Raw genomic sequence first — 20,142 nt, 5'->3', positions numbered from 1 at the left:
TTCAGAGAACTAGGCAGAGTTCCTACCTACTGAGCCCATGTAGACGACACTCTGGGAATGGCCCATTCATGATCTGCTAACGTGTTATTTTTGCCCGTGATACAAGAATTTTAAAAATTAGTCTTACAAAATTGTGGCCCCTCCTTTGGGAAAGAAAATATCCCACTGGCCTACACAAAGTGGTCTCGGCTGGCCTTGCGCTTTTCTGAAATCCAAAGGTAGATTTGCCTTGAAATCACACTGGCTCAGAGCTGAATGAAGTTACTGTTTACGTGGAGTTAAGAAAGCTGACTTTGGGAATTCTTTTTAAGTCTGGGTTTAAGTTTAGAAGACGCCAGCTAGGTTTTCTCCCATCCTACTGAGATGATAGCCAGCCGGTCCCAGCTGGTAAGTTCCCCAGATCAGCTCTGTTGGTATGGTGAGCCGCAGTGAGAGATGGATACTTACCTTAGAACCGTCTTTTTTTAAAAAAAAAAAAAAAAAAAAAGAAAGAAAGAAATAAACTGTCTTTTCGACCAAACATCAGTGTTTCTTTTTCTAATAACAGTATTATCTGAAATTATGCCTTGGGCCCTTAACGGATAAAGATTCTTGGTCTTTTGTTGCGTTTCAAGAGATTCGGAGTGCAAGTTCCCATTCAGATTTGGTTTTTGTTGTTGTTTGTTTGTTTTCAGACTGGCTGCACAGTTCGTCTGTATGGAAATGAAGTGGGTGGGGCCTCCTCCCAAGGTGTTCTGCCTAACAATTAGGTCTCCTCCCCCGCGCGCCTACGCCAAAGCAGGACATCGGGGCCAGATACCCTTTTCAAAAAGAGGGTCGGGTCCTGGACGGTGCACTCCCCTGGCTGAAATAATCGTGCGCCTTCCAAAGGTTTTCGTGCTTTGGGGGCGCTCCTAAAAGGCAAAGGCCTTGAGGCCCAAAGCTGGTTAGTCAGGCTTTGAGCAGACCCGGAGCAGGGAGATAAGAATAGAACTAACTCATCCTTTACTTTGAGAGCTTTCGCCGTGCTTCCAGCTGCTTCCAGCCATTTAAATCCCGAAAGCTCTCTAATCCTCGCGGAGGCAGCCTTCCTGGCTCCCAGGACCCACCCCTTCCCTCTGATTGGCGGGGCTCCGCCGGGGCCCAAGCCAGCCACCTACGACGTCTCTGAGACCCGATTTGAAATAAGAGCCAGGCGGTCCTCGCTTCCCGGAGCCCGACTTTTCATAGGCTGGGGAAGAAAAGCTTGAGAAACTTGACATTGTCTTGGGCAGAGTGCGTGTTGCAACAGATCAAAGAAAAAGGAAGAAAACGTGCTCTTTGCTGCCTGTGGATCTCACTGAGTTGCTTTTGTCTGGCGGGCTTCTGTTGGGTTTGCTGTTTTCCCTCTGAAGACCGCGGTGTGGGCTTCGAGGCAGCTTGTTCCCTGCCGGATGGGTCATGGAATTCTAAACATGAGGCAGGTAAGCTCGGGGGGCTGCCCGGGCGGGCGGAGAGGGAGGGCTCAGCCGGGGGACCCCTGCGATGGTGCCGGGGAGAGCTCGCTGGCTTAGCAGATGCCGGTCCAGGTCCGTCCATTAGGCGTGAAGGCGGGGCTGCATTTTCCTAAGGGAACCGAAGAAGCCGATTTTCTGAGCACCCCCCAACCACTCTTTTACCCCCTCCCCGCTTTGCCTCTAATGGTGATTGGTGATGTCAGCCAGTCATTGTAGAGGGCTTAAAAGCGGTTTGTAGAATATGTAAATCAATTCCAGTTTGCGCTCCCTGGAATGTATTGAGCGGGATCCATCTCAAGCTGTTAGCCTCTCTCCTACGCTTCGGATTAGAATAAAGATAACTGAATACCCTGAAAAAGAATTACACGGGGCGTCTTATCTCATTTTGGCTTCCCGTGCTGAGCACTTAACTGTGTTTATGGCTGAGAAGGCGGAACCAGCCTGAAGTGAGCACAGACGGTCCTTCCAGAAAAATGCAGATTTGTTTTTCTGTTCTAGCACTTTGGAAACCGTGTTGCTTCTGGACGTGAGACGGCAGCCTTGAAGCGGGGAGCTGAGAAAGGCTTGGGGTTACTTAAAATGAGTCTTTGAAAGGAATTCTAAACGGGCAGTTTCTTCCGTGGCTTTGGGGCCGAATGATAAAATTCCTATCAGCCCAGGCAGAGGTTTATAGCTTTACCAGTAAGAAAAGGAAAAGGAAAAAGTGGGTCTGCGCAGCCAAGAAAAGGGTGCAATTTACAACTTATTCAAACTTTTGGAAGACTCTTATGTCAATATGTAAATATCAAGATCACTACGCACAGAAAGGGAAGACAAGATTGGAAAACAGGCCGGGAGGCTGGCAAGGGCAGAGAATTACCAGAGGAGCGTTAATTGCTTTTGCCAGCTCCTGATAAATCTGGATGGGAAAAGTTAGCATCTGCGTTACCACCAGAAAACCTCTTCACTTTTTTTTTTTCCTAAATGGCTTTAGCACACGCCATCCCGAGCACTTTGGGGGAGGCGATTTGCATAGGAAGCAAACTTTCCCTTTGAGGGCCAGGGCGAGGGGTTTATAACTTTCTGTCCATTTCCTGCCACCTCGGGAGGTGGTCCAGACCCCCCCCACTCAACTCCTCTGCACAGCGGACAGGCGCCAAGACCCTCTGTCGCTTACTCCCTAAGCAAGCATGGTTGGGAAGTTGCAGTGAGTGCCGAAAAGGGAAAAGCGGATTTAGACAAGCAAGTGCTGTGTATTTTCAATGTATTGCCCTTGCCTTGCTGAGCACTGCGGGGCTGAGGCTGAGCTGCTTTCAGTTCCCCAAACCCACAACCCACCCCATTCTTTTTAACGCCGAGCAGTCAGATGGGGTGGGTTAAAGGAGCAAGAAGCCCAAATGGAAAGGATCTAGAAGGAAAGAGAGGAGTGCAAAACAATTTTGACAAAGGTCCTTAGCTGGAACAAAGAAGTCATTTGATCCTGTGCGGGGCCACCTGTCCTCTCCTTGCTGGGGTCTGAGCTCAGTTTTCAGAATCCCTGTTCCCACACAGTCCCTGTGGAACGGTGGCACTCCCCGTGCCTGATGCCAAGAGGCATGCTGTCTGGCTTGGCATGATTTCCCCCATGCCTGGCGCGTCGTGGCATTCGTGTGAATTGGAATTGAGCCTGGTATTGAAGTTTTAAGGGTATGCATGTAATAACTCCTTTGTCATTTAGTGAATGAACAACTTTTTAATCCTCTGACTACGTGTATCTCATCATTTTTTGGCCTGTTCCAAGGGTGGGTTGGAGGAGTGGGATGCTGCAGGGGTGGGCGGACGGAAGCAGGAGAGAAGGGGGGAAGTCCTTGCTCCTCCAAAGAATCGGGGCAGGCCAGCGTTTCACGCATCTCACAGCAGCTGTGGAGGGGCGGGGTGGTGGAGTTTGGTGTGGATTAAGCCTAACTTTATTTGAGTTTCTCTGGGGGCAGACTGTGGCGTCCCTGGCTGGGTAAATCGCGCCCACCAGCCAGTCGGCCACCCCAGCCCGGCTGCCCCGGCCAGATTCGCAGCGTTAACTATCAAATAGGTCCGTGTGCCATCAGCTCGGCAGTGAAATCCAATCTCTTCACCGAGGAGCGATCTGTCCCCGGGGCCGCACGGTGTGGAACAATGGTGTGGCAGCGCGGAGACCCCTGCCACGTCCTAGGTATCGCAGGGAGCCGGGAGTCGCCAGCAGAACGAGAAAGCTGCCTGCCTGGAGATGAGATTCAGAGCAGTTTGGCTTTCTGCCAGGGTGGCAGGGGAAAAAAAAAACCGCATAGAAGGTTAATATTATTTGAGGGTTCCTAAGGTCACGCTGCGTGAGAACAAAAGAAAAGTGTAAACCTGATTGGCCTTTATCAGGAAGTAATTTCAAAGCGTATGCCAATCTTTCTCCGCACTCTGATCCTAAATGGGAAACTTTCCTGAAACTTCCTTGAGAAGGAATTTGCTGTGTTCCCAGGCGAGAGGAAAGGCATGGCCACCTGTTGTGGAGGCCCCAGCCAGAAACAACAGGTTATCCTCCCCCACGAACAGCGCCCCGCTCATTGTCCCTGCACCAGAGAAGAGCAGATAATTCTTTCTGGAGCTAGAAAGGAAAAAATCCCCTTCTCCAGACCAAACTGCCCACCAGACCTAGCTTGCGTTTTTGATATCCTGATGACTTTCCAAAGGCCCACACTGTGATCTCGGGTGGACCAAAGCAGATCACCGCCTTTTCCCTTAGAATGTGAAGGGGAAGCAGGAGGTCGCCAGCCTGTGCCGTCCGCACCTGCTCGGTTCTTGCCTGGTGCTGTCACCGTGCTGTTATGCGGAAGCTGCGACTCAACTGTTTTACATTCTTCAGATTGGAATTAAAATGCCCAAGGACATCTGGTTTAGTAATGAACATCTTTGTATTCATCTTTCCTTTGAGGATTAGAAAGTCCTTTCCCAACATGATCTATTTATTCTCTGTCACATCCCCAGGAGAGAACGAGGCGGCAGTTTGATCCTCATTGAGCAAATGGGGAGGTGAAGGCAGAGAAGGGCGAAGTATAAAGATGTGTCGCCGATTAGGAGTGGTTCTGAGGATGAGTCCTACCCACTGCGAAAGGCAGGCTACCAGGGCGCACGGGGCTTGGAATTCGAGGTGCGAGGGCTTAAAACGGGATTCGTCTACAGCATCCTTTTTTCTTATGGCTCTGTAAGCATCACGTAGTGTCCCAAGTATGTTTTATGGTTTCCTTCATTTGAAAGTCAAGCCTATAAAAGTTGAAAAGGCATTTCTGTTCTCATTTGTCCCAACACGGAGATAGAAGGATACTGTAACTAACCGGAATTTAAAATATGTATCTGAGAAATGTTCCCTTTCAACAGCTGTTTCAAGTTTTTGCATGTGGTTTGGAGGTCGGTTTGGAAGTCCCGTGTCTTCAACACCCCGTCGAGATGTTTCTGCCTTCCCGGCTATCTCTCCTTTACAGGGAATGTTAGAATCCTAAGACTTGCTGTCAGATTAAAGATTCTTTTTTTATTTTATTTTATTTATTTATTTGACAGACAGAGATCACAAGTAGGCAGAGAGGCAGAGAGAGAGAGGAGGAAGCAGGCTCCCTGCTGAGCAGAGATCCTGATGCGGGGCTCGATCCCAGGACCCTGGGATCATGACATGAGCTGAAAGCAGAGGCTTTAACCCACTGAGCCACCCAAGCACCCCCAGATTAAAGATTCTTATTGGTCGTTTTGAAACATTTAGGTTGACTTTTCCTTGCCATTCGTTATGACATGCGTTCGTAGTTTGCTTGGCTGTGGACCGCGTAGGCTGTGGGCAAATCCTTTAATTGGTGGGTACATGTTATCCGCAGACATTCCAGCGAGTTTTAAGGCCAAGTGTGTATGTGGATGTCTCCTGGCTTTGATCCCTTGTGTGGTAAATCGACATCCAAGGTAGCTATGGCAACCTGCTCTGCGCGGTGTTTCATGGAAGGGGGGGATTGGGTCACTGGACAAAGAGTGATTTGTTTGATTAGAAGAAGGTGGGGCTGATCAGGGCATTTTTTAACCCGCATGCTCTGAGGACCCCAGTTCATCCAAATCATTTGGATTTTTCTCCGTAGGCAAAAAGAATCCATGGTTAGCCACAACCAAAGTATTTTGCAAATGAAATATAAATGCTTTTCGGTCAGATGGTGGCTACTTCCAAAAATCAACTTATGAAATGAAAGGGAAAGCCAACGTTTGATCAGTCTCCCTGTTACACTTAGTATGAATGTTTGCATTTTCAGAACTTGGTGTGGTTTTAAAAAAGAAAGACCATAGTCCGATCAGGCGGTGTGCATTTCAGTTAGCCACCTGCAGAGGTCGGGCTTGAAGTGTCTATGATGGAAGGCCTGGCTGCAGCTGCTGGGAGCCGATCTGGGGCCCGGAGAATTGCTCTGCTTACTTGGAACAATTAGTTAGCGATTCTTTAATCTTCTGACCAAAGCCACAATGAAAATGAGTTCATTCAAGGAAGAGAATATCAAGTATGCTGTGATTAAAGAAAGGGCTAGAAAGCCAGGTCAAACAGGAATCTAATCTCCCATTTAGATATGGGACAGTTTTATCAACATGATTCTGGCCCATTATCAATTCCTTTTATTCCACATGAAATTCATCTGGGGGGGTTTGTTCTAGAGGGTTGATTGCCAGTTTTATAAGCCGGCATGCTCTAGAAATTTCTTTAAATGAAAGGACAAAATATGAGGGACCCTTCTGTATCCACAAGACTCCCCCCTCCACCCCCGGAGGAAAATATCCCTTTGACATAAATTAGAATGGTTAATGGCCTCCAGAAAGTCAGGTGGTGGTAAAGACGTCAGAAAATGGAGGCACTGAAAAAAAATGTTTAGAGAGGACTTTCCTAAAATAACACAACACAAAGCAAACACACAAACAAAACTAAGAACTTAACCTGATTTGTGCTATAAGAAAAATTTTGGCTAAAAAAGGCCAAAAAAAAAAAGGAAGATGAAGTTTTCATACGCAGTCAGCTGTTTATGATGAGTAGAGTACATTATTCAAGGGCATTTGCTGAGTACGTACAGAATTAATGTATCCAGTAGCCCGTTCATTTAAGCTACTTTAAATGGTTATATGCCTTTCTGAGCTACAGACATGATTTTAATATGATCCCTTGCCCTCAAAGGACTTTTGATCTGAAGTATAGTTTATTATTTCTGTAGCTCAATGTAGGTTATTCGTGGGCAGAATGCCTGCTTATAATAAGTACATTTGTATGGATAAAGTCTGCTTGATAATTTGGTAACCAAAGCTTTCTTGACCTTGGGAGACTTGACAAATGATTTGTATTTGTGAAGTTTAGTTAATTTGTAGCCGCATATCATTTGTAGAAAGTTATGAGTTCCTAGTCGAAATACATTTATCATAATTATAAAGTAGTAATTTAACCAATTTTTATCTTTTTTTAAAGAAGGTTTTCTTTTCTTTCTTTAAGATTTATTTATATGATAGAGCACACGCGAGCATACAAGCAGAGGAAGCACCTGAGGGAGAGGGAGAAGCAGGCTCCCCGCGGAGCAGGGAGCCCGATGCGGGGCTCGATTCCAGGACTCTGGGATCATGACCTGAGCCAAAGGCAGACGCTTAACCCACTGAGCCACCCAGGCGCCCCCTCACCAATTTTTATCAATAGAGAAAAATAACTCCAAGGCAGTTCCCAGTCCAGGAAGGCTTTGTGCTCTAAGAGTTTGGTTGTTTGAAACCCCGAACGTTCTCCAGTGAGAAATGATTCCATTTCTAGAACTCGCTGTCTTAAAAAAAATAACCAGTCAGATTCAGTTCTGAGTTTTGAGGACATGCCTCCATGTTACACAGGATGGAACACAGAAGGAGAACGAGTTACCATACGTTGGCTAATGGGCCCCTCTTCGCAATATTTGAAGTAGGAAAGTTTACTCGAGTTTGCAGCTTTCTTTCTCCAACCTTCTGGTACCTTCTGGCTCCCACTGGGCCTCCCTATCCAAATACAGTGAGTTGAGTTTCTGTAATTGCCCAGTTTTCCTCCTGTCCTACCCCACCGCCAAAACACACTCCTACTTCCTCTAGACAATGGTCTTGGCCAGGTGTTGGGGGAGAAGCAATATGGACGAGCTAAGGCTCATGTCTTAGCCCTTCAGACCTCAGGATGAATCTTAACTCGGAGAAAGAGTAGGCAGTAGAGCCTGGAATTGCAAAAATCAGGATTGCCCTTTCCGGGACAATGTTTGTGGGCAAGGTCATGGCTTTGGCTGATGGGACTTGCTGGTGTGTCCACCTGTAGGTCCGAACTCTTCACTTGTTCTTTTCTCGGTGTCCTGCCTGAACTTGGGGACTCACTGAGGTCTTTGTGGGTGACAACCAAGAAAGCACAGGGGGCCAAGTGAGGGGAGTGATGGTTCTTGTGGGTTTAGGTTGTAAGGATGCTCTTCGTAAGCTAAACGCTGTCTACTGGATTAGAAGAAATGGAAAGAAAAAAAGTGGGAGCTTCCTCTTACCCACACAAGTACTGGAAATGGTGCGTACATTTCCAGTTCATCATTTGCCTGCCTATCTTGGGACTGAGTTGTTCAAGACTAAGAGTTACCGGCGCCTGGGTGGCTCCCTGGGTTAGGCCTCTGCCTTCGGCTCAGGTCATGATCTCAGAGTCCTGGGATCGAGCCCCGCATTGGGCTCTCTGCTCAGCAGGGAACCTGCTTCCCCCTCTCTCTCTGCCTGCCTCTTTGGCTACTTGTGATCTCTCTCTTTTGCTGTCAAATAAATAAATAAAATCTTTAAAAAAAAAACCCAAACAAACCAAGAGTTACATCTGAATTATCTTGAAATCCCCGGGCCCAAGCACAGTGCCTGGCACGCAGGAAGAACCGTTACCTATTTTTGGGTGCGCGCTACATGAAGTTTTAGCAGGAAAGAGCATCTTCCAAGGGAGCATTTTCAAGAGGAAGAAAGGGCGTTAGGAAGATTGGGGAACAGCAAGGACGGAATAGATAAACATTAGAGAAAAATCAAAGGAAGTTGCAGTTGTTTGACTGCGTAGCCCGTACGGTTGTGTTCTGGGTGAGGACAGGGCCTGGAACGTGGCAGGCGGCTTAGCTTCTACCCTCCGTCGTGGGGCTACAGAACCAGTTACAAAACCGGATGTCTCCTCCGATAGCGCAAAGCCTAGAAGCAACGATGGACTCTGCTTCTTGCCCTCATGGAGCCCAACCCGCTGTGTTTGGCCCTTGGCCCATGCGCAGCTGGTTTATTTTGCCAGGTGAGCGGTATGCCCAAGGTCACTCAGCAACTGGCACAATGCTTCTGAGAGAAGACAGCAGTCTTCTGCTCCGTTCTACGCATATGGTGGCCACATTTTCTCTACGAAATTCAAGACATATGCTGGACAAAGCATTTTCACTGCTTCTGGGTGTGACAGACTGTCTGAGAGTTACAGTTAAAATGATGAAATAGAAATTTCTGAGACATTTACTGGTTCACGGAGACAACGGGACGAATACATTTTCAAAGGGCCCACGCAGTAGGCTGTGTTGTCTGTCGCATGTCAAGTGGTGGAGTGTGGCTTCAGTTGTACGTGTTTTGAAGTGGCCTTTCCCCAAGTAATTCAGAGGAAAGGAGCTGTTTGTGGACAAGTGCAATTTGTTGAATGCCCTGATCACTTGCCAATAACTAGATGAATGGCCAGATGAAGAAACAGAGATAGGAGACATCCCCAAATGTTAGAAAACTACATGTTTAGGAGACAGCAAGAGTACTGGTTAAAAGTGTAGCATGTGTGGGTTGAAATTCTCACTCGGAGGGATGCTTTACCCTCCATCAGGGAGCAAAGGTATGAGCAAGTTTACTTCTAGAGCCTGAGTCTTCTCGACCCCCCCTCTTACTGCCTTTTGACTACACTACACACCATCTGGTAAGATAAAATTTGGATGTTTGGGGGTCACAGTCTAATGTAATGAGCCAGTAAATGCCAAGACAGTTCCAGAAGGTCGATGGTTTCTGGTGAGTCAAGAATCAGGAAGGACTGTGTCCCCTTTAGGAGCAAATACTGTCCGAAAAATCCAGATGCTCACATGGCCTTCTCTTTGGAGTTTGTGCTGCTTTTGTCTGCATAGTCTTTGCTGTGATTTTCGATAAGTGTGAACATGGCAGAGAGTAAAAACCTTAAGAGGATTATGTTTACACAGAAGAGAGTTGTGGGAGTGAAGGGAGTCCTTTTCTCTGCGAATGAATCAGGGGTGTTTTCTGGAAATAGTACAGGAGAATGCAATGGAACAAACAGAAGGGCGAGGCAAGCAGGATACAAAAATTGGCTACTCACGGAGGGACTCGGTGGAGGTTTTTTGTTTCAAGAGGATTTCTAGAGAGATAGGATGCTGCCGTCCTTTCTACATCGCTCTGCGTGAGAGAAGGAATAGAAATCATGATGACTGAGTGAGAGAAATTTCTCGGTGGAGAAGAATGTGATAAGAGACTATTAAATATGAATATTTACTGACCAGTGCTTCTCAGCCTGGAGGAGACACTTCCTGAATATTTTTAACATTTCCCCTTTCTAACATTGTAGCTGTCAGAATGGAACAGTTCACATGTAAACTACATTGTTTTGGTTTAACTAACAAAGAATGATAAGACAGGAATCGTTTGTGACAGCCCCGAACATCGATAACAGAAGACATTAATGCCTGCAGACACAGCCTACATGGTAAAATTCTGGGAGCAAAAATGCTTATTATGTCAGGCCAACGTGCTTTGACCTAGTTTTGCTTTTCTGCTTGGAAATTATGTCAGCATTAGTTACATCATCTCCGCGGATGACCAATTTCACATTCTTGTTTATTTCAGCGTCATTTTGTAGATTTAGTTCTGACCTCCAAGAAGCCAAACTAATCCTCATTGACTTGCACTTTCCTTTTGAAATGACTCTTCTGCATGATAAAGAGAGAATTTCATGTATTAGCCAAACAACCCAAGATGCTTTCTTCAAAGACACTCATTTCTCCTTGATTGGGAGCCACTGCCCTCTCCGAAGGCGAAGTCTGGGCCTTTTTCTGCTGATGAGAATTAGTCTCCCGTTCTTTGTTGTTTGGGGATGGAATAGATTACTGTGCCCAAGACTGCCATAGTTGAATAACAAAAACTTTGCAGAAGACAAAGCACTCGATAGGACCAGTCGATAGGACGTTTCCCAGCCCATCATCCTAAAGTTTGCTTTCTTTATCCAGTAGAAACTGGTCTGGTGTATTTTTCCTACTTAACATTTTTATGGGATAATTTTCAAAATGAATTATTTCCTCCATTGATTTTTTTCCCCTGCCGTTTAATACTTTATATCACTAGGGGAAAGAACCACTTAATTCTTTCATACATTTATGAGTTGAAATCTTCAAAGAGTGTGAGTTCTTCCAGTGATCAACTTAAATCAAATTTACAAGTATAATTTGCTACCAAAAGACCTTGAACGGTTTTTGGTGCACATGTTTTGGCATTCCTTATTAACAAATGTAATCAGGCAAAAGCCCACAAGAATATGTATTCGTGGTTCCCCTTCAAAAAGCTACCATCCGTATGCTCTTGTTTTCTAATTAAATCCCTTTGTGGTTAGCTCCTCTGCAAATCCTGCCTGAATGCGGAAAATCCAAGAAGAGAGTGTCCCCTTCAAAGCACTACCAAACCAACTGGATTTTAACCGGGTAAACTGCTGATGAGCTGTGGATCATTTAAAGAAACAGTCTGAAAGTCACTGGCCTAGGCCCAAGTCCTGACGGTGGTCCCGGGGTGGGGGTTGGAGGGGCCCCTTCAAACGGTGTTTGAAACCCTCAACTCAGAGTAGTAGAGTCTCTGTCTTATCCTTATGTTAATTTAAATCCTAACATCTTGAAGAAAAACTTCGTTAGAGGACTTCTGACGGCCCTAATGGGCATAGAAACATTTATGTTTCTGTCATTCCTGAGCTGCCCAAAGATGGGAAGTGCACTGTCACTGAGAGCGAGATCCTTTTCTTGGGTTTGGTGGCAAACTCCCACCAATTTTTCTGATTCTCGTAGGCAGACACGACTCTATTTCCGTCATCTTATACAAACCGAGGCCTTTCCCGTACACTGCTTGCACCCTTTCATCCCCCACTTTATCCTGGAGATCCTTCCATAACCGTGCACAGAGCTTCCTCCCTTTTCTTGAACAACGGTGCTGACTTCCATCTTGACAATGTACCATAATTTATTTGACCCTTCCCCTACTGATCCCGTGGGTTATAGCCAATCTTTTGCTATTCAAGCGCTGCGCCTAGAAAAGCCTCGCACATTGATCAGTTTGTGGGGGGCAGGTGTGTCTCTATTATAAATCCCCAGAAGTGGGATTGCTGGGTCAAAGGGTGCATGCGGTTTCTGATTTTGATGAATAAGTAAAATTGCCTCCCCAGTGCGTGTGAGCTGGCCCGAGAGAGCGAGCGCAGGGTGCCACTTCTGCCTCGATGCCTACTTGACACGGGAGAAGAGGCGTCGCCCTATAGCTTTCCCTCTCCCTTCTGGGTGATGGTGAGTGTCTTTGCGTGTATGCAACGTCTGTTCCCATCCTTCATTTTGGATTATTCTTGATACTCATTTTTTAGCCCTCTGTCTTTATAATGACCACTCACCGGAGGGCTGTATCTTGTGGACGGGGGAAGTGGAGCTGGTTCATGGCAGACCCTCGTGCTGGACTCCAGACTTCTGGGCCCGTTTATCGCTCTGTCTTCTGCTCTCTAGTCAGCAATGTCAAGTGCCTGAGCTCTATGAAACACAAATAACCCCCAGAGTGTTGAAAGCTTGCTACCGCAGCTCTAATTCTGGGAGGACACTCATGGCGCTAGTCAGTCGGTTTGTTGGAGTTACGACCATTTTCCAAGGAAGTAGGAGGTTCCACTCAAGACCTCGGAGAAATCTTTGAGACAGTAGTTTCCACTTTCCCTCTGAAACACCAGATGTTGGGACACATCGATTATAAGAGCGGTTTTTAATATTTCTGCCCCTTGGGATGGTTCTGTGTCCACCTTCGTGAAGACTGGGGCTTTATGTTCAACACCAGCCAGAGGAGAAGAGTCGCATGGGTCTGAGGTTTCACTGTATGCTCTTTGCTTTAATAAGGAAAACCCTTTGGTGCTTAGTAACTATGTACAGGATGTTCTTCCATTTTATGGCAATGATCTGGCTACTTAGTCATGATTGCACTAACCTCCCCCGTAAAATGGAAATCATAGTCCCAGTGCCTGTCTTACAGGGTGATGGTGAAGATTAAGTGAGTTAGTAGTCTCTCGCTTAGAATAATACCTCATACAGAGTAAACACTCTGTGTGGGTTAAATAAGTTAGAGAGGGGTGGTTGTCAAGAATTGTGAAGGGGTCTGAGGCTTTGCCCTGTCTGCTAGTGAACAGGTCAGCCTGCCGCTGTTTTCTTGGGTGTCGGCAGAAGACACGAGACTCCTGGTCAGAGACAAAGGTCTTTATCGCTCAGGGCACAGCAAGCAGCGTGAGCTTCAGGTCCACGTTTGTTCTCCTTGCCAGCCCCAAGTCCCGCAGGGTAGTCCAGAACAGCCCCGTTGGGTGCGGAGCCGGTGGTGCATTTGCCCTGTGGGTGTGGATCCTGAGCCGAGTGAACCCGAATCTCTTAAAATGGACAGTGAGGACAGCTTCCCGTTGCTCTCTGGGGAGACACAGCCTTCGTTTTCCAAAATGGTTCCCTAGACAAAAAAGGTAGCCTGAAACAAAGACCCTTGGTGCCTCTGCTCATAAGACGTGTGAGGTGCGAGGAAGGGCTCCGCGGAGAATCTCCCCCGGTGCACTAGTCCGGGGAAATGTGTCCTCGCACCTTCGCTCCTCGGAACCTGAAGACTTGCACAGCGATGCGTGGGGTGGAAGGAGACTTTTGCCGGACATGGGGAGAGCGAAGAGGGAGCCAGAGCCGTCCTGCAGTTCCCTGCCATTCCAACAAGAAAAGCTCAGGTGTTTCCTTCTGTTTTTTTGCTCTTCCAAAAGTATTGGGCTTCTGATTATGATTTCACTTGAACAAAAGCATCTTTAAAAAAATTGAGGGGGTACCTGGGTAGCTCAGTGGGTTAAAGCCTCTGCCTTTGGCTCAGGTCATGATCTCAGGGTCCTGGGATCAAGCCCCACATTGGGCTCTCTGCTCAGCATGGAGCCTGCTTCCTTCTCTCTCTCTCTGCCTGCCTCTCTGCCTACTTGTGATCTCTGTCTGTCAAATAAATAAATAAAATCTTTAAAAAAAATTGAAAACACTAGGTCTCATACAATGATGTTTGACATCATTTTGACAGTGATGAAACTACTGTTTAGTTGAGAGACTCACTCCAGGTGGTCAATTTGGAAGCACAGTCTTGGAGACCCTGGGGTGAGGACCCCAGTGGGGGATTCTTGCTAAGCTGATTTAACAGGATTCTCACTAACATTAGGCTGTGCAGGCCCAGCAAGGAGAGAGGCCAAGGTTGAGGCCTAGTGAAGAGGAGGACTGCGGGAGGCTGACTAAAGTTTGATTAAGGAAGGAGTCTTTGTCATATACCATGATCCAAGAAAGCATTCTTCTTCATCTGTTTTATTCTTTACAGGGCTTCCGTGATTTTTATAGTCTTACACACCTTCTCTTTAAAAAAGTACTTGGAACTGAAATTACGGTTATACTCGTGTTCATGTGTTTATGTCCTTCAGGCCAAAACAAAATGACTAAGCAGAGGAGTAAATACAAAAGATAGAGTCGGTAAAGGATGTATTTGGAGGTGCATACGTTTGCCCTTACTGAAAGCTAAGAACTCTACCTTGACCACGACCAACCTACAACTATGAATGTGGCCATTTGGATGCTCTTATTTCCCAGGGCTCTGTATAAAGTGCAGAAATGTGTGTGTGAGGGTTTTTTTTTTAATATAAAGTTTTTATTTACTTATTTGAGAAAGTGAGAGAGAGTGAGCGAGCAGGGGGAGGGAGAGAGAGAAGCAGACTCCCTGCTAAGCAGGGAGCCCAGCGCAGGGCTTGATCCCAGGACCTTGAGATCTGAAGCTGAAGGCAGATGCTTAACATCTGAGCCATCCAGGCACCTTTAGAAATGTGGTTTAAAAAAAAATTCTATTTTGAAATAATTATAGGTCCTTAGGCAGTTGCAAAAGAATGTACAAGGAGGTCCCATGTACCTTTCATCCACCCCTGTCCCCCCTATCCTTAACCCCTGGCAACCAGTAGTCTGTTCTTTGTATCTATAATTTTGTCACTTCAAGACTATCATATAAATGTAATCACAGAGTATGTGACCTTTTGAGATCGGCATTTTTTATTCTGCGTTATTGTCTAGAGGTTCACCCAAGCTGTTGTGTGGATTGCGGGTTTGATCTTTTTCTTCACCGAGTAGCATTCCACGGTGTGGATGTATCGCGGTTTAACCGTGCACCCGTTGAAGGATTTTTGGGTTGTTTCCAGTTTGGGACTCTTACAATAAATTTGCTATACGGGTATAGCGAATAAATTCGCTGTATCGGTATACGGGATTTTGTGTGACCCTAAATTTCCATTTCTGTGTGATGGAAAGTGTGGTTACTGGGTCATGTGCTAAGTGCATGTTAAGTTTTGTACTGTGCAACAGGACAGCTTCCCAGTGTGGCCGAACCACCGTATGGTCCCACCGGCGATGTGTCAGTGGTTCAGGCTCTCCGCCTCCTCCCCAGTGTTGGTGCTTGTCCTGTTTTTATTTTTATTTTGACCATTCTGGCAGATGTGTAGTGGTATCTCATTCATATTGGTTTCTAAAACATGAAGAAATATTTCATAATGCAATGTGGCTGTATTTGGTACCTCCCCGGTAAAATTCTCACACCCCCATGGGCCCATCTTGGTGCACGGCTGAATTGTCCACATTCCCCGTGATTGCCGGCTCTTTAGTTGTGCTCTGGCTCAAATGCTGATAAGCAATAAAGGAGCAGTGTTGTGTAAAATAGATCCTTCCATGTTAGATTGGCCTTCGATTTATACTCTGAGAACCCCAGAATTGATACTTCCTCAAGACACCACAGATCCGCACTTTAACCCGCATTCACTTCGGGGAATAGACACGTATGATACCAGGAAGAATTGCCGACTATCTAAACATTCTTTCTCTTTCCCCAAACGTGGTAGCCTTGCTTTTGCATTCGCGTGAGTTCCATAGAGGCATGACTCAGCTCCGTCGTCGGTATGTGCACAGGTGGGAATGTTCCCCAACACCCGCTCTAGGTTGTTCCAGCTCAGGCTTTCTCAGCCTTGGCACTATTGACGTTTGTGGTTAGATGATTCTTTGTGGGGCGTTGCTGTGCCTCAGTAGGACGGCAAGCAGCCTCCCTGGCTTCCACCCACTAGGGGCCAGTAGCCAACCCTGCATCCGCCCGAGATCTGACAACCAAAAGTGTCTCCAGACACGCCAAGTGTCCACTGGGAGCAAAATACCACCCCTCCGCCCACGCTGAGAATCACTGGTCTGGGTAGATGAGAAGGAGAATGTCAGCCTTCAGGTTAGCTCACTGGGCTGCAGACAGGCGTCACTTCCGATAAGTACCGATGTCGTTCATTTCGCTTCTGCACCGGATGGCTGAAAATTAGTGGTTAGTGGAGAGATATCAGCCCTTGTTTCTTACAGAGCTTACATGAATCCAACACACCTAATTAAAAACAACACTTCACACAAGCGTGGTTTTATTTTACTTTGTATTGATAGTTGATCACTTAGTGTTAGATAGTGTGATTATTTCAACAGATATATGATTGAATAAATAATAAAACATCTTTATAAAATGAGTATATCTGTATGTATGTACATAGAGAGTTTCATAAAGAAATTGGCGCAATCCTGGATATTCCTGATTTAACTCTCTTCGCTGAATTCTCTAATGGTAGAGGTTTTAAGACATTTAAAGAACTCCAAAACAGGGAAGAGAAAATACAGTCGGTTTTTAAAATTTAAATTATGTGGTAAAAATCATTACTTTATCATGTAAAATACCACATTTTTTTACCTTAAATTATGTTTACAGAGTTAAAAATAATATTTTTAAAAAGATTTCATTTATTTATTTGACAGACAGAGATCCCAAGGAGGCAGAGAGGCAGGCCGATAGAGAGAGGGGGAAGCAAGCTCCCTGCCGAGCAGAGAGCCTGATGCGGGGCTCGATCCCAGGACCCTGGGATCATGACCCGAGCCAAAGACAGAGGCTTTAACCCACTGAGCCACCCAGACACCCCCCAAATAATATGTTTTATATTTATTATTTTTTAACACATTAATGTATCTTTCTATTTAGAATTAAAAGAGGGTGAAAATAATTATTGTTTGAAATACTATAAGTATCATCTTCTTATTGCTTTAAGAATCAAAATATGGATTTTATATTTACATGCCAATTACAGATTACCAGAGAGAAGAATAACCCATAACCTCGCCTAAAAATTACATATTCCTATATCAGTTATACAATTTAAATTCCATTTTTATTTGTCACCCTTTCCTTGTTTTTATTAGCAGCATAATGTAAATTATTACAGTGAGCTCAACAATTTGGACAATAGTTATCATTAATTCACAGCCTTTATGGCCTTGCCTGTAAATTATGCCGTTGAGTGGTATTGTTGCACAAGTCCCCCCGGGAATGCTGAGCTGATGCAGAATGAAGCCTTCTTTCTGAGGAATAGAGATTTATAAGCTGCCTGGAGGTATCACTATTTCTAGATGAAGGTGTGTCCTGAAGTGTTTTTGTTCTTTTCTGTGCTCCTGTGATCCCAGCACGCTAAACTCAAGTGACACTTAAATACCGCAAAGGCTCTTGGGAGTGTATGAGTTTTAATAAGACAGTTTGCCAAGAAGAAAAATAGACCGAGATACAGTTCGACTCCCCAGATAATAGAATAACATTTGTAAATTACTCATTTCATTATGACAAATAATACTCAAAAATACTTGAAAATGCTTGAGTCTGTTTAAAAAGTGCACAAAAGGATTTGTAGTTTATGTTGAGAAAAGGCTTTGGAGAATGAAATATTGTATCTGTATGACCCAAGAGAACGATCTTCCTTTGTTCATAGGATTATGTAGAGGAGTTTTTGCTTCTTCTTTTTTTTTTTTAATTTAGATTTAAAAAAAAATTTATTGGACAGACAGAGATCACAAGTAGGCAGAGAGGCAGGCAGAGAGGAGGAAGCAGGCTCCCCGCTGAGCAGAGAGCCCTATGCAGGGCTTGATCCCAGGACCCTGGGATCATGACCTGAGCTGAAGAATTCAGAGGCTTTAACCCACTAAGCCACCCAGGCGCCTCGAGAAGTTTTTGCTTCTAATAAGAGAATACACATTTCTTTGTAGGCTAAAATCACCCTTCTTGTAGGAGATGATTCTGGTTTTCGTAATTTAATATTCTTCCAGAAAGTCTATCCCAAGTTATAGCATGATAACTTCATTTAAGAACTGCCTTCTAGGGACACCTGGGTGGCTCAGTCGGTTAAGCGTCTGCTTTGGCTCAGGTCATGATCCCCGGATCCTGGGATCGAGTCCCTCATCAGGCTCCCTGCTTGTTGGGCAGTCTGCTTCTCCCTTTCCCTCTCCCCTTCGCCCTGCTCTTGCTCTCTCTCTCTCTTAAGTAAACAAGTAAGATCTTTAAAAGAAAAATAACATCCGTCTTCTAGGAATATCACACACTTTTGTGTCATTTGCACAGCTCTTACGAGCCAAGCAAGAGGCTCATTTATTTTTGGAGTTATATAGCAAAGCGGCGCTAGACCTCTCAATAACTCACCTCTAATTTCCAGTATTGTCTGACAAAGCTCTCTTTTAAAGATACAATGTCAGGGGACAAATTGGATATTGTCAACCTGGTCCCTACTTGTGCTCATCTTTGCCTTCTCGTATTCCTTCCTATGCAGAGGACATATGAGGTGACCTTTTAGGGTTACAGTGTCTTAATACAAATTGAGACTGATTTGCGGAGGTTGTAACAGCAGCTGAACGTTCCTGAAATCCATAAAATGTCAGTAAAGAAAGAAGGACTTCAATTTTTTGGCAGTTCTTTTAAAGCAATTCTTTGAATGAGTCCTCAAAACCTGTATAGTGGAGGGTCTTAATTGTCCTCAGTGCCTCGCACAAAACTTATGTACCGGTCTGGTGAATGTATGGATTACTGAATTAATTAACGGAAAGCAAACTTTTAAAATGTAACATATTGGTTATTTGGGATAAAATGTCATCTCCACATAATAGAACATCATCATTAGAGGTTTAGGGATTTTCAAATACTCTAGCTGCTACTCAGTCTCATTGGAGCTCCTAAAGTTGTAACATGATAAGAAACCAACATTCCTTTTGAAAGTGATGACGATGGGGCGCCTGGGCGGCTCAGTTGTTAAGCCTCTGCCTTCAACTCGGGTCATAATCGCAGGGTCCTGGGATCGAGCCCTGTATTGGGTTCCGCCTACTTGTGTTCCCTCTCTCACTGTGTCTCCCTCTGTCAAATAAATAAATAAAACATTAAAAAAAAACAATATTTCATATAAGAAAAAATTTGTCAGTCTTAAAAGTGTTTATAGTAGGGGTGCCTGGGTGGCTCAGTGGGTTAAGCCTGTACCTTCGGCTCAGGTCACGATCTCAGGGTCCTGGGATCGAGCATAGCATCGAGTTTTCTGCTCAGCAGGGAGCCTGCTTCCCACCCCCTACCTCTGCCTGCGTCTCTGCCTACTTGTGATCTCTGTCAAATACATAAATAAAATCTTAAAAAAAAACTATTTGTAGTAGAGATAATTAATGTTTTTCCCCTTCTAAAAGCACTTTAAATTGTATAATAGTTTTGAGATTTTTAACTTTGAATCCGTGTAATTTTAAGAAATGTAATGTCATTTCAAGAAGTGAAAAGTATTTCTCATTAGTTCCAGCCTAAAGCAATAGAGTACTTCGAGATTTTAATAAATTATTGTGTTCTTCATAATTAATGTCAAGGTAGAGTCCTCCTTATGGTTCATGATTTTCTTGTAAAAAACACATACCACCTGCCTTGTGTTTTTAAATTTCAGATTTTTTCCTGGAGCTCTTGTCTAGTGATCATGTTAAGAATCTATATTTATTTAAAAAAAGAATCTGTATATAAAGATTAAGTATTTATCCTTCAAATGATAGGTATGACTACATAGTTTCTCTTTTTTGTTCCAAAAGACTAATTTTGGCCTTTTGCCCAAATTAACAAAAGGATATAATATTAAATATCTGAGCAGGTTAGAAATCTCTAACACTTACCTATAAATGTTAACTAATGCTTCCTTTCTGTTTGCTAAATCGCTACATAAATGCTTGAAATATTATGGTACCATTGCCATTGAGACATCATTGTCATCACTTTCTTAAAAAAAGATTTTATTTATTTATTTGACAGCAAGAAACACAGCAAAAGAGAGAACACAGAAGGGGGAGTGGGAGAGGGAGAAGCAGGCTTCTCGCTGAGCAGGGAGCCCGATGTGGGGCTCGATCCCAGGACCCTGGGATCATGACCTGAGCTGAAGGCAGCTGCTTAATGACTGAGCCACCCAGGCGCCCTATCGTCATCACTTTCAAAAGCACCCCGGTCTTTGGGGTTGAGCCATCATGATGGTTTTAAACTCACCGCCCCCTCCATC

General features: G+C 44.9%; 1 protein-coding gene across 2 annotated transcripts in view; it reads left to right on the top strand.

Moving 5' to 3' along the window:
* MID1 (midline 1) overlaps positions 1 to 20,142 on the top strand; it is a 339,535-nt gene that overhangs the window by 184,088 nt on the left and 135,305 nt on the right. The window contains exon 1 of one of the 2 annotated variants that reach the window (XM_045996148.1): positions 1,196 to 1,442. The exons of the other annotated variant lie outside the window; for it this stretch is intronic. The gene's annotated coding sequence lies outside the window, so the exon portion shown is untranslated. Of the gene's footprint in view, positions 1 to 1,195; positions 1,443 to 20,142 lie in introns of those variants that run through there. 2 annotated transcript variants of the gene reach the window in all.

The sequence above is a fragment of the Meles meles genome, chromosome X (genome assembly GCF_922984935.1).
Source record: "Meles meles chromosome X, mMelMel3.1 paternal haplotype, whole genome shotgun sequence".
NCBI classification, from domain to species: Eukaryota; Metazoa; Chordata; class Mammalia; order Carnivora; family Mustelidae; genus Meles; species Meles meles.
The sequence above is the reverse complement of the archived record's forward strand: the minus strand, read 5'-3'. Positions and strand labels throughout refer to the sequence as shown.